Below are 15,415 nucleotides of genomic sequence, written 5' to 3'. Positions count from 1 at the left end.
ACCCAGGCATTAATTAATTATTTGTACTAACATCTGCAGCACAGTTTTCAGATTCACTGCTGGTACAAAGAAAGCAACGCAAAATAAAGTTACGTTGCTGTATTTTTTAAATGGTGCATCTTTGTTTGAAAATTGCTTAACTTTTGAAACGTCTCCCCATCCGGCATGATTAATGTGATACATAGCGCAAAGCAGCAGAGTGAGTGGAGAATTAGCCAGCGCGGGTTCACCCTAGAGGCATTTATCTTTGCTTTTTTTTTTTTTTTTTCCACCCCCCTGGTGCCTGCGCTGAGCCTGAGGGTAAGCTGACACTTTTTTTTTTCTTTTTTTAACAAATTAAGCTTCATTTTCTTTTTTGCGTGTGTGTTAAGAACCTTGAAGGGAATGAGCAATGTCTCCGGCCTCCAATACCAGCTGCCATGGCAGGAAAGAAAGAGGTGACAATTTCCTGCAGATTCAGAATGATTGTTTTAATGGGGCTGTGGCCGAGGCAACAGGCGCAAAGAGAGCGTGCGGCCAGGAACAAGCAGGCTCTCTCTCCTTCCGGAGCCCCGCGCTACATGATGTAACATTTAGCTTCTGGCTTAAGGTGCATCTCTCCTCTGCTTTGATTTATCCTCACTCTGGCAAATCACAGAGATATGTTACAGGAGATGCATTTAGAGCTGTTGTTATAGCTCATTGAGGAGCAAGGCTGTTATTCCCATCAGAGAAAAATCTCACGTGTAGCAGGGTGAGTGACCTAGAATAAAAGGAAAGAAAGAAAAAGAGAGAGAGAGAGAGAGAACAGCAATGTAGATGTTATGCTGGGATGAAATTGTATTCACCTTGATTGAAAACTCTTTTATTATGAACATAATTTAGATCAGAATGGTAAATAGAACTCGTGGGCACCTTGCCTGGCCGGTTGCTGCTGAGTAGTACGCAGCCGCTCCCATAATGTAAGTGCATATGTGATGACTGTGTTATTGTGTTTATATATGAAAGCATTATGCTCCATCAAAGGAAATGAAAAATATCTTCAAGGGTTTGCTCAGTCAGCTTCTTTAGCAGAAAATGCTTGGAGGTGTGGAATAGCAACAGTGGCCAAAATACAAAGTATCAAAGAACTGTGCAGGCTTATGTGGAAGTTATATATCTATCCAAGAGTGAAATGCTGACCGGACCCTGGCATCCTCAGAATAGCTCCTGGAGGGGCCCTGATTGTGATTCGCCTTGAGCACAAAGTAGGCCCAGAGCCACTGGGTTGGGCGCGACGTTGCCTAAGACGGTGGTGCTGTTTGCTAGGAGCTCACAGTCCACCTGAACAGGCAAAACAGATACACATAGAGACACCATTAGAAATGCAAGGGTGGGGGGCACCTGAGTGGCTCGGTCGGTTAAGCAGCCGACTTCAGCTCAGGTTGTGGTCTCGCCGTTTGTGAGTTCAAGCCCTGTGTCGGGCTCTGTACTGACAGCTCAGAGTCTGGAGCCTGCTTCAGATTCAGTGTGTCCCCCTCTCTCTGTTCCTCCCCCTATGGCACTCTGTCTCTCTCTATCTCTCTGAAAAATAAACAAATATTTTTTAAAAATTAAAAAAAAAATGCAAGTGGGGGGATTTCAAATGAGGTGCTAAAATGATCCAAATTCAGGGGCACCTGGCTGGCTCAGTCAGTTCAGCATCTGATTCTTGATTTGTGGCTCAGGTCACGATCTCATGGCTTGTGGGTTCGAGCCCCTCATCAGGCTGTCTGCTGACCATGCAGAGTCTGCTTAGGATTCTCTCTCTCCCTCTCTCTCTCTGCCCCTCCTCTGCTCTCTCTCTCTCTCTCTCTCTCTCAAAATAAATAAATAAACTTAAAAAAATATGATCCAAATTCAAAGGCAAATATCCCAGGAATCCAGCCTCTGTCTCATCACAATGTGTGTGATCATATACATATATTTATAGATATACGTATTTATTTACATTTCTGCATGTCAAAGCCACACTATGGACCACAGATCTGAAAGACAGTGGAGGCATTTGTCTTCCCATCACACCCACAGCAGTGTAGATGAGCATCTGGACATTTTTACCATGTCGAGTTGTACTTGACTACCTACCACACAGGGCAGCCTGATGCCGGACACCGAGGACGGTGCAGAGGAAATCAAAGGAGATAACCAGCTCTGAGCTCCACGCTGTGCTGGAACGATGGGAAATGTTTCGCCTGGTGTGCATCTGATTCCTTGCAGTTCAACAAGAGCAGGGACCTTTGTCTTATAATCAACATTGTATTCCTCTCACCTAGGGGTGAGCTGGGCAAATAGAGCATGCTCGGTAAATATTTGTTGAATGAACAAATGAATCAATGAAGCCATGTGGCAAATTGGTGCTGTATCATTTACCCCCACCTTACTAATGAGGAAGCTCAGATTCAGAAATCAAACCATTTCTACCTGATCAAGTAAGAAATATACATTGTAACTCATATTCAAGACTAATTAGGTCTGACTCCAAAAGACCAGCTTCTTTCCACATAAACATTGTTTCTAAAAGGCAAAATGCCCAAGCACGCCCTCAAGGGGCTTACCATCAAATAGAAAAGCAACACTCAGCATGTAAATGACGACGACAAACAGCCTGAGGAAGGATATGATTCCGAGAAAAGAGAACGGGCATGGTCAGGGCTTGGGCATAGGATTTTCCTGAGCCCTCCTCACACACACTAAGCCCCAGCATCCTGGTCTCTGGCAGCAACTACCGACCCATGCACATCCACATCTACGTCGTGAAGGGGAGGGTACCGTATTTTCCGCACCAAAATAACTTAAGAGTCAGAATGGTCAACAACTACAAAATTTAAATTCATGACACCAGTTTACCAAAAAAAAAAATTGTTTTCTGAATTCTGCCCTTGTAAATTTCTATCAGATGAACTGGGAATACCCAGAATAGTTCTCTGTCATTTTCTGTTTTTCTCACACCAGCTCGCTATGGGAATCTGTATCACTTGTAAAAGGCCAGCCTGACATGGGTTAAAGGTACCGCTGACAGGTGGCAGGATGAGGGCGTGCTCAACCACATAGAATCTGAGGTCAGATGCTACAGCCAGATGCCAGGAAAAATATGCAAATTAACCACGTTTGAGAGGCTTAGATGATCTAATGCAACAAAGGGGAGATCAGGCTATTACGCTCCCTTAACCAGTCATCAATTTTAGTATCATTAAGTGAGATAACCTGAAATTAGTGGCTGCCAATGCAACGCAGGATGAAATAGGCAGCAAGGCGGGTGAAGGATTCTTGACAAATGTCTAACCTCAATCCAATCAAGACTTTAGGGACTGGAGATAAAGGAATAGGCTAAATGACACCACAAGGAACAACTAGATAAATACAGAAGAAGGACATTATAAAGGACAACAGTCCTGGTCCCTTCAGCAAGCCCATGTCAAGGTTTAGGAAAAACAAAACACATAAAAAGCAATGATGGACTATAAAAAAAAATGGAAGGGAAGACTTTTCTAGATCAACAGATGTTTAAGACACATAATGCATGTGACAACTGATGGGCATTGAGGAGGGCACCTGCTGGGATGAGCACTGGGTGTTGTACGTAAGCGATGAACCACGGGAATCTACCCGAAAAAAACCAAAAACACACTTTACACAGTGTATGTTAGCCAACTGGACAATAAATTATATTAAATAAATAAATAAATAAATAAATAAATAAATAAATAAATAACAAATGTGACAATTGGATTCTGGTTTAAATAAATGAACTATAAAAGACAATTACAGGGAAAAACCAGGGAAATCTGAGTACAGTTTTAGGTGATTTGGGGGAATTATTGTTCATTTCATCAAGGATGATGTTCTCGATATGTAAAAAATGTCCTTATTTTTCGAAGTGCAGATTGAAACAGGAGTATAATGTCATGATATTTGTAACTTAGTTTAAGTACTTACAACCACCCCGATAAAGACACAGATACAGAAAAATATGAATAATTACTAAATGTGGAAGAGAGGGTTATGGATAGCTCTTATTCACGCTCTGGTTTTCAGTATGTAAATTTTCGTCATAAGACAATTTTAAATGATGATATAATGCCTGTAAATTATTTAACCAAATTCCCGGCACACAACACGCGCCTATTAGCTTTGGCTTATCTCATGATTATTGTTTTTATTATTTCTGGGCTATCACTGCTGCTACTGACACCTGTCAACCTTCCCGCAGAGGCCACCGCCATCCAGGGGCCAGAGCTTTACCACACTGTGAGTGCTGTCTCCAGTCCCTGCCTAAGCTGCTAAAGCCAGTGTAACTGGGGCATTGAGGAGGGCACCTGTTGGGATGAGCCCTGGGTGTTGTATGGAAACCAATTTGACAAGAAATTTCATATTAAAAAACATAAAGCTTTTGGCCACTCATTTTTTTAATATTTATTTATTTATTTTATTTGCTAATTGCATGTTGATTTTTGGTCAATTAACTATTTTCACTGAAATGTTTCCATCAGTGACATTTTATGTATTTAATTATTTTAATTATTACTTTAATTTCATTATTTAAATAGTTATTTAATTATTTAATTTTTTAGATGTTTATTATTTATTTTTGGGGGGGGGTGGTAGGGGCAGAGAGAGAGGGAGACACAGAATCCGAAGCAGGCTCCAGGCTCCGAGCTGTCAGCACAGAGTCCGACGCGGGTCTGGAACTCACGAACCGCGAGAGCACGACCTGAGCCGAAGTCGGACGCTTCACCGACTGAGCCACCCAGGCCCCCCTTTCAGTCACGCTTAATGCAGCCTCTTTCCTGGGAGCTAGACCAGAGGAGAGCCTATGTGGCCGGCATTGTGCCTGACTCAGAAACACAGCTCTGAATACAGTGATGACTGAGCTGTGCTATAGTGGGGAGAGGGACGGGGGAGGGAAGGGTCCTGACCTTGGCTTCACCTCCCCCATGAAGGGAAAACAGAGAGAGGACACTCTAATCCTCACTCACTCTTCTCTGAGGCGGGGGATTGCTTTACCTTATTGGCAAATTTGGGAGCGAGCACTAGACATGGACAGAACAGCCCCTGCCTGTGCAGAGCATGTTATCCGGTGTGCCCTCCACTTGCCTAAGCCATGCTCTCCAGTATCATAAAAAATTGGCCTTTTTTCCTTAATCTCTTTATTCCATTATCTCATTTGGCTGAGAAGTTAGAAGAAAAAGATAGTTTGTGTCCGCCTCCTTGAACCCCAACGACCTGGACTAAAGTTGTGAGCCTCTGATTTTTCTACTGGGATAAATTCTTTCCTGGGTCCTACATATAACTAGGTCTATGTTCAGCCCTGGGGTCATGCAGAAAGGCCCAGAAATTCCTGAATGTTAGGAAAACACAGCCGATTTGGGGTATCTGTTCTATGCTTTTAATTTAGCTCAATATACTAGATATTACTAGATAACAGAATTAATTTGGCAAAAGGTTTTCTATGAGTCTTATATTTCAGAAATGTTCAAGTTGGAAAACGTTCTGAATGAGGCTAAGTGACATATGAACTCACCACCAGCTCTCCTAGATATTCTAATTTTTTTAATTTAAAAAAAAAAAAAAAAAAGAAAGCGAACAAAGCTCCAGATGTTACGGGAATGGAATTAGTAGGTCCTTTAGGAAGTAATTTTCTCTATGGTTTGGGGAAATGCTAAAGTCAGTCTTGGAGTTGAAATGTCCATGGCATGTTCAAGCCCTCCCAGTGACCATCTTGGTCTCGTCTTGCCCAGTAATTTCAACCATCGGGAGATGAATTCCTAGGAGGATACGTCAGCAAATTCACAAGGCAAAACAACGGATACCGTGGACTTTTATGGCAGCACAAAACAGCTGCACGTAAGGCCAATAAAAGCAATTGTTTGTAAATGTTTTTCAATTGGGGTAAAATGTGTATAACCACATTTACCTTCTCAACTGTGTTTAAGGGCACAGTTCAGGGGTGTTAAGCACAGTGACATTATTATGTGCCCATCACCACATCCACGTCCAGAACTTTCTCTTGCAAACCTGAAACTCTGTACACATTAAACAATAACCACCCCCCTTTCTCCTCACCCCGACCACCTGGCGGTACAGTATTTGTCTTTTTGTGATTAAAGACAATTATTTTTAAGTGATTTCTTTCATATCCTTTGCCGGTTGCCAAAAGTGCGCCCTGTGGCGCCTGGGTGGTTCAGTCGGTTGAGCGTCCGACTTCGGCTCAGGTCATGATCTCGCGGTTCGTGAGTTCAAGCCCCGCATCGGGCTCTGTGCTGACCACTCAGAGCCTGGAGCCTGCTTTGGATTCTGTGTCTCCCTCTCTCTCTCTGCCCCTCCCCAGCTTATACTCTGTCTCTCCCTCTCTCAAAAATGAATAAACATTAAAAAAAATTTTTTTAAAGAAAAAAGAAAGTGTGCCTTACCATGAGCCTTTTTGCCTGATTAACCTAGCAACTGCGTCAGCACATAAGCCAGGCTGTTTATCATTCAGAAGACTACATCTTTCCGCTGGACTTCTGAATCTAGCCGTCACCATGTCAAACAAACCCCCTGTGCCTAGCCTGTTTGCTTTGTCTGAGGTTCCATTCATAAGGTCAGAACACTCTCAGGTTGGTCTGGTGCAAAAAGTTCCCTCTGTACCAACCTCCGGAGGTCTCCCACACGCGGGGTCAGCCTGGGCCATGGGCCGCAGATGCCAAAAAGAGGGCCTGAAGCCAGACTCAGCCAAAACTAGCAGTCAGAAAACTAAAGGCAAGGCCGTCAAAAAAAGATAAATGTCATCACAGACGAAGAAGTCAAAACTAAAGCAAGTTCCACTGTGCATTTTCTTTAAAAAAAAATTTTTTTTTAATGTTTATTCATATTAGAGAGAGAGAGAGAGCACGAGCAGGGGAGGGGCCGAGAGAGAGGGAGACACAGAAACCGAAGCAGCCTCCAGGCTCTGAGCCGTCAGCATAGAGCCCGACGCGGGGCTCGAACTCACAGACCGCAAGATCATGACCTGAGCCAAAGTCGGAAGTTAACCAGCCACCCGGGCGCCCCTCCACTGTGCGTTTTCAACAGTGCCACTGGAGGACAGCAACTCGCTACACGGGGCAGATCCTGACCTCTACCAGCAAAATGTGTCCAGTGTATGAGGCACGCGAGGAAAATACTTCATATTCTCCATTTTTATTGTTTAATATTAATAAACTATTTAAATATTTCTTAACTCAATCATCTCATTCCTACCTACAGAGATACCAAATCCAAAATCTGAATGGAGTCTTGTTTAAGTGTTATATTATTTCTTCTACATAAACACCTTACTTTATCATTAAAAAAAAAACAAACAAAAAAAAACCACTTTGGTCTGAAGACCCAGAAGAAAGAGATAACTTTTGTCTTGAATAGTCATTAACTCTTTTGGAAAGTGACTTGGGGAAAAAGAAGTCAAAACTAGTTTTAACTTTAGTCCTAACACAGCATCCACTGAATATCGTGCAGCCATCATTAGAAACGATATGCAGGAGCAGTGATGTATTTCTCAAACTGAAAGTTGTGTATGTAAAACTCTACAATTAATTCCGGAACCTGGCACTTATGTTCTCATGTAGGAAGAGTTTGCCCTTCTAAGCCTCAGATCCTTCAGGTACATAGTCAAGCCAGTATTTTTCAAAGTTCTTTGAGGTCCTGACATGGTCATTTCTATCATCAACGAAAAAGAAAACAAAACTTACATTAAAGAGTTAAGCAATTAAAACGTAAGAGTTCCTTTCACATGAAAGTGTCATAGCCCTGGAAATCACATCTCCCTGCGCCAGTCATCAAGCCACTTGGGTACATCGTTGTTCCTAATGTGCGGTCCGCTACAGAGCCTCAGAATGTTGAAGATAGAGTCTTGGAGACCAACTGCGTCAAAGTCTTTGTGTTTTGGTTGAGGCAACTTAGGTCCAGACCGGTTCAACTCACTTAATTAAGGTTTGTATCACTGGAAGCAATAGTCAAATCTCTTGAACTTATTTCTATGCTTTTTTTCATCACACCAAATAAAAATACCTAAATAGTGAGAAAAGAAATTGATCTTCATCTGGAAGCCAACCCTTACGAGATTTCCAGAGTCATCTTGCTGTGACTAAACTTCTCCGAGATGAGGGATGGTGCTGAACGGAGAGGGGCTAGGTTCATGACTAATAGATAGTTTTGGCCACGATCCATGTACTGAACTGCCTGTCTTAACACCTTTGTAAAACAGGCCTGCTAACGTGGGGGAGGATAAATGTTTAACAATCACGGGGACTGAGTTGGAATCATGCCTGGGTTTAATTTCAGTCCTAAGGCAAGAAGCTTCAGTTCAAGTTCCTGAAGGAATGTCCATTCTTTGAAGAAATGCGAAGACAAGCAGATTTCCAGACTCTGAAAATATAGACAAGTGAATGGTATAGGAAGAGATGCATAGATTCACCAAGAACCGGGATATCTTCTAGGTAAATAGCGTCTATACAGAAAAAAAGGAGTCAACTGTCTGAGGTAAAATAGTTGAGGATATTTTTCAAGTTTCAGAAAGTTTAAAATTAAGAAATCTTGAGGGAAATGGATGAAAATGCAATATCTGAGTTATCCAAGATTCAAGTCGAGCAATCAGGGAGGAAGAGGAGAACGTCTCTGAGAAAAATGAAAAGAATAAAATACGGATGCCCTAACTAAGAACTAATGAATGCGAGAAGTGGTGAAAGACCAATCCAGTATGCAAAGCTGCTTCAAACAAACATTAAAGACTTACCAGACCAAATGGCCAGATGGGAGTACTTGGCAACAAATGAGGGCTATGATATAATTAGCACGTAAGGGGCCAGATAGCCTCTTGCTGCCAAACAAAAACTCTGTACGGGAAGGATACGGTGTAGGCACACAGGAGGGGACGTAGCTTCATATTTTAGGACATCTTAAAGCAAGTTGCAGAACTTTATGGGAAGAGGAAATAAAATAGAATCACTGTGGGTAGGAATGCCATACTTAAGTATCTAGATCAGAGGTTTGGCAGATTACAGCCTACAGGCCAAATCCAGCCCACAGCCTGCAAGCCAAATGAGGTTTAAGAAGAAAAGATAATATTTCAAAAGACATCATATTAAAAATAAATGTGCCCAAGTAGAAAAATGCAAGAAGTGTCATACATAGCAGAAGAGATGCAAATAAAAAAAATTTTTTTTTAAGCGAAAGGAGAATTGGGGATATTTCTGACGAACCGACCCCAGTATTGAAATCTTTGTTGGAAACATGGGAGGCAGAAAGACAGCAAGAGAATCAATGAGACCAATTGATTGATGATCACAATATAAAAAGACCATGCCGGTCTGAAAAGGAGATAACAGAATGAATCAGTTTATAAAGGAAGGCATTAGTGACATTCCCGCTCCTAAATTAACTTTTGAAGCATATCGGTCACAGATACAAAATCAAATAGCAATAAATAAACTAGATGTTCTTGGCCGAATCAATAATGCATTTTGTCACAATTTTCTATCCCAAACTGGAGCAATCAGTGGAAGTAAATGTGCTCTACCCAAGAGTTTAGAAGAAACTCAAGGGTGAAATTTTGGCTCCATTGAAACTGTGTAGACAGATCAATTTAATAGAGGGCCGCCATAGTGTCAATGTGACAGGCATTCATGAATAAGGACCAAAGGATATGATTCCTTGTGCATTTAAGAACAAGATAATCTATAGGAAGAAAGGCAAGGTAGCTTCTGAAAGGGAGATTATACTCCTCCCATATTTTTAAGGAAGTATATGGGAAAGACAATCCAATGCATGTCCTCTATTTAAATACTTACTAAGACTGGGATAAGATTCCATGAAAAGCTATGCATATTTAATAACATTTCTTATTACAAAAGCCATATATATTCTTTGTAGAAAATGTGGAAAATACAGAGAACCAAAATGAATAAAATTAAAATCATCTATAACCCAGCTAAACAGAGATGTCCACTGTTAATATTTTGCCATATATTATTTGGGACCTAATGTGGAATTTAATTAACTATTTTATCTTCGGAGAGAATGAATACCAGCTCCAAAAAAAAAAAAAAAAAAAAAAAAAAGGAGAGAGGCACAAGGATAAATATTTTTTAAATTGTTCCAACTCACAAATGGAGGCTAAGATGTAACAAGAGACTGTTTACAATAAAATCTTCAGGTTTGCCCATGACGCTAACTTCTTTTTAATAATGAAATATTATGCCATTTATGCAGAGGAAACTGTGAAAATTTCACAAGACTACATATGGGAGCAGAAAACTGGCAGATGAAATTCCTTATGGGCAAGTGTGAGAGACTTTGGGAGACTGTAAGACCAATTATCATGGAAAACGATGGATTCCAAAGTTTCAGTCACTGTCTAGAACATAGAGTATGCTGTCATTGCACAGTCTACCTTAAAGACAATGTACTCATCTGACAAAAGGATTAAAATTGAGGCAGAAACCTATATTCTACTCTCTAAAATAATTGTACATCCACAGCTAGAATGTTCTGTGCGTGAACACGGGCCAAAATAATTCAAAGAAATGATCAAAGAGGTCAAAGAAGTGAAGACACTAGCCTATGCGAATCAATGTTAGTACTTGCCATTCTCAATTCTGCAAAATCTAACTCACAGCTGAAATCTAAATGAGATAAAGTCTATAAAATAGTGATAATTCTAGATTAGGTGATCGTCTTTCACCTAGGGTGCGTGGACTTTAGATGATCTATAAACTCCTTAAAATGGCATGCACATTTGCATGTATATATGCATGTACATATGTATGTACCTATTTACATATATTTGTATATAAATATATATAAATTTTTATATATACATGTATATATATATATGTATATATGTAAAAATGTCCTCCGTTGAGTGGGTACATAGTTATCAACAGATTCTTACCAGGGTTCATAACTCAAAATCTCAAGATCTAGTGGTCTAGATGGTAAGCATATAGATCTGGTCACTAACTCCTGGGAGCAGATCTTGAGGCTGAAAAGAGAAAGGTTAAGAACAAATTAAGTTGTATTTACCCCACGAAAAACAAACACGTACAAGTCATTTCCCTGAGAAATGCCGTAGAATAAGAAGACATTGGATTCATGAGAATGTCTGAGGGAGATGATTGAAATAGATCTCTAAGCTTCTGATATTGGGGCTCCATGAGGGCAGCGACTGAGGTCTGTTTGGTTCACCGCTCCATCTCTAGAGTTTAGAACAGCACCTGGCGTATCGTAGGCCCTCGATGATACTCGTGGCTCACCCAAGAGCTAGACTGATCTTGGCGGTACTATCAGAGGCAATGGCCGTATGAATCTGTCCCCGGTGGCACTTCTGTTATTTCCAGGGTGAGGCTGTTCCCCTCATTCTCTTCCTCCCCCAGCCACATCTCATTTTCTTGCTTGAGGATCTACCACTATGAGAGCCCCTGGATCGTGGGGGAGAACATGGCACCATATCAGCAAAGAACTATGCTAATTTGGCCTTGAAAGAAAACAGGGGGAAAAAAAACCAAAAACTAGAAATGAGATATCAAAGCAATAAAAGTTTATAAGAGTTTATGAACATAAAACGTGTGTAAATGGAACACTGTCAAGCAGATTAATTAGTTAACATTTGGAAAGTGCATTGAAGATGAAAATTGCCAAATAAGGGTTTTGTACATTGAATCAATTTCTCACTGTTACAACCGGATGACATAAGAAACCAGTCTACTAACATCTGAGAAAAATATTCTGCCCAATTTAGGCTATGGAGGGTCTTTGGCCTTTGGGAGGCTGAGCCCAGCATAACCTTTCTCTCGGATTTTGAATAACACGTGTTTCCCAACTACGATGGGGTTAGAGTTCTGGAGCCCCAGTGCCCTGTAGCTCTCTGCTTTTGTCTGCCAATTCCTCTGTCTCTCTATGGGCCCCCTGCTGGAGGCCTCGTAAGGCCAACTGAAGACTTTGTAAATAGCCATGTCAGATGCTTTGCTTCCAACTTGAATTTAGATTTTGTGAAAATAGGAGTTTAGTCAATATTCCCTGGACGGATGGCATGCTATTCTCGAACAAGCATGACAAGAGCCGGAGCTCAGTACTAAGAGCTGCCTCTGGCTTGTGCAGTCGGAACAGATACTCTCCCTGAAAGCGGGAGTCAATGAAGGGAGAATCTTGATTCAGAAATCATCTGGGCTAGGAAGCCAATGGCACGTGAAGCCAAAGTCTTTCAGTATGAATTGTCTCTGGAAAAAGAAAAACAAAAACAATAACAAGAAACTACCTGTTTGATATAGTTTCACCTGTCCATCTATATAACATTTTTATTGTGATCAACCTTTGTTTCGATTTATTTAAGTTTTAAGATCCCTCCTACGTCCAAAACAAATTGAGACAGCTTAGAGATTAAAATGAAGTGCAAAACACGAAAGCGTTTAGGGATAAAATAGGATAGATGATGTATTCCTATGCTGGAATTCATAAGACACAGCAAACCCTAGTAGAAAAAGTATTGGAACTGATATTAAAAAAGTCTGGGCTCCAGCCATAACTCAGTCTCCACTGAACTGTGTGGTCTTATGTAATCTTTATCCCACTGGCAAAACAAAGTCTCTGGAAATTTTTCAACATGATTTTTTTAAATGTTTAAAAAATAGAATCGTGGCATTAGTATATCAGGCCAAATGGAGCAAGTGAGCTTGTAGAGAGAACCGTTAAGAGGCTAAAGGGTAACCCAGGCACAGGGGGTTAACAGTACAAATGGAAAGAAAAGGAAGAAAAAAACGCTTTTTAAGGAAAGCCTGACAGAACTTGGAAATTGACCAGATACCAGAATGAGCAACATGGAAGCATGACGTGGCTGGAAGCATGACGTCACCGTGAATAGAAACGGAAACGGGAAAAAATGTCTCCGGAAGAGGAAGTGAGGTCAGGACTGAGGAGGGCAGATTCGGCGTGTGGAGTCTACAATGACTGAAAACCATCCGAGTGAAATGTTACATAGTCTTGTCTGGAGATCCAAGCTCTGAAGTCATTAGCGTTTCAGTGAAGGAGCAGCTAAGAACATGCATGAAGCGGAAGGGGAAGGGGAGGCCTGAGGGCTGAGTTAGCCAGGCCCAGAGAGCCAAAAATAGGCCCTGAGACCAGGTGACTCAGGACCAAGCATTTGCCTCTGTCGTTAACGAGTTCTAATATTTGCTCTTCTCAGTTGTGCCTAATCCCATTCAAGAGTTCACAAAAAGGAAGCTTGCGAGGGAGGATGAACAGAGAGAGAAGAAGCTAGAAGCGGAGTTGCTGGCAGGTGTACTGTTGGCTGTGATGCATTTTGTTCAGCGTTCATTCTTTTTTTTTTTTTTTTATTGAACAGACCCACTTAGTTGTTTGTCCTTTTCTGAATGCATATTGACTCCAGACATCCTGGGATTTCCGGAACTACTTAGGTAAGATCAGCGTGTCTTCAATCTGTGTTTTACTTAGATTTCCCCAAACCTGCCCCTGTCCATTCCAAGCTTCCGTGCTTCAAAGGATCCTTTTCTGTGCTGGGCTCACTGTCAACCTTCTCCAGAAAACTTGGGCAAGTTAGTCACGAGTTTGTTAAGATCTCTTTCCTACCATTAATCAAGGGCAATTGCACGGATCCCGTATCCAACCGCATGAGTCCCCCATGATTCCTTCTCATATATAATAACACTCAGCTTTGTTAATCCTCAGAGGCGGGCAAATAGTTCCAGACTTTTCCTTTGTATGATATTTACTACTGGCCACATAATAAATTACAGACCAATGTATTAAATTACCAAAATACTCATCAAAAAATTTTTCTATTTCCCTCTTTGTCCTTCCCCTCCTAATCTCATCATCAAAGACACCGTAGTTAGTAAAATAGAGGGAAATATAATTCATTAGAATAATTAGCTTCTATGAAATGTAAATTAGATATCTCCTCAGTACAACACACATATATAGTATAATATTTATTACAGTTATTTGATAATATATATTACATATAATTACTATTATACTTACATTATTAATATATTAATATATATTAATATATTATATTAATTGTGATGGAGTATTTATTAATATATTAATATATTAATATATTAATATATTAATATATTGTGATGGAGTATTTACCATCATAATATGTGTTGTAATAGATATACGTCTTAGTAATTGGAAAACTTGATGTCACTCAGATTTTTAAAATAAGTTCTAGATGAGATTATCGATGTAGTTTATGCTAACATTTGCTAAGCCAGCTTTCCTAATGATACTTGTGTAAGACACAAGTACAACAATAATAAGGCCTGACAAAGGAAGAAATGGTGTGTATGATATAAAGGGAAGGGGCAATTTCTAAGGATAGAAATTGGACATGACTTTGGCTTTCTTGGAGAGCTGCCCCTGTCCCTGGTGGTCTATGAGTAAGATTCTTCCAGTTCCTCCCCTCCCTGGCTCTCAGCTGTTCCTGAACTAATGTCAGTCTCAAACGGAAGCAAGTTAAGCTCTTAGGGACAGCTGGGGTACAGAGCAGCCACAGCAAAATAGTTTTCATTGCACTGACTCAGCCCTTCTCATACCTTTTCTATCATTCCTGTCTCTTTCCCTTTAAATGGTCATGGTAGCAGGGGCACCTGGGTGGCTCGGTGGGTTAAGCTTCCTACTCTTGATCTCGGCTTCCTTAGGTCATGATATCATGGTTTGTGAATTCGACAGCGCAGAGCCTGCTTGGAATTCTCTCTCTTCTCTCTGCCCTTACCCAGCTCGTTCTCTCTCTCTCTCTCTCAAAACAAATAAACTTAAAAATGTTTTAAATGGTCATGGTAGTAAGCCAAAACAATATAACTTTTGTGTTAAAGAAGTTGTTAGATTCTCTGCTCTTGAAGCATAGAAAATACAACAATTCACAAATTTTTCTCTGTCAACAAAACAAAAATGAAATTCTGTTGGTTTAGTTAATGTAGCGGTAACGCTTACTCTTGGTTTTTTTTCCCAGTAAGAACATTGATTCCATAAAAAGACAACTCTATCTTATCATGAATATGACTAAAACTAATATATTATCTGCAATGAATATTAAACTTGAATTAACAATAGCATTATTTGCTATCCCCGATTTTAGAAAAACTTTCTAGAGAGGATTTGGATGAGTTGAGCCTCCTTCAAAGCCAGCTGGTGAGCAGGGACCATGGCAGCAAACGAGGGTCAGCCCCCGGTGGAGTTCGATTGTAGATTTGTATTATCACTTAGATAAGTGAACTGAGAACATGCTAATTAAATTTGGAGGGAATGCTCCACAACTTTAAGATCTTGTCTAAAATTAATAAGGATCACAAGCTGGAGACGTGAAGACAGACATACACAGAATGAAACTGGACGGGGATTCATGAGAGATTGTCATCATCTAAGAGGAAGAGGAACAAAC

The sequence above is a fragment of the Felis catus genome, chromosome B2 (assembly GCF_018350175.1).
Source record: "Felis catus isolate Fca126 chromosome B2, F.catus_Fca126_mat1.0, whole genome shotgun sequence".
Taxonomy (NCBI): Eukaryota; Metazoa; Chordata; class Mammalia; order Carnivora; family Felidae; genus Felis; species Felis catus.
Note: the sequence above shows the minus strand (reverse complement) of the source record.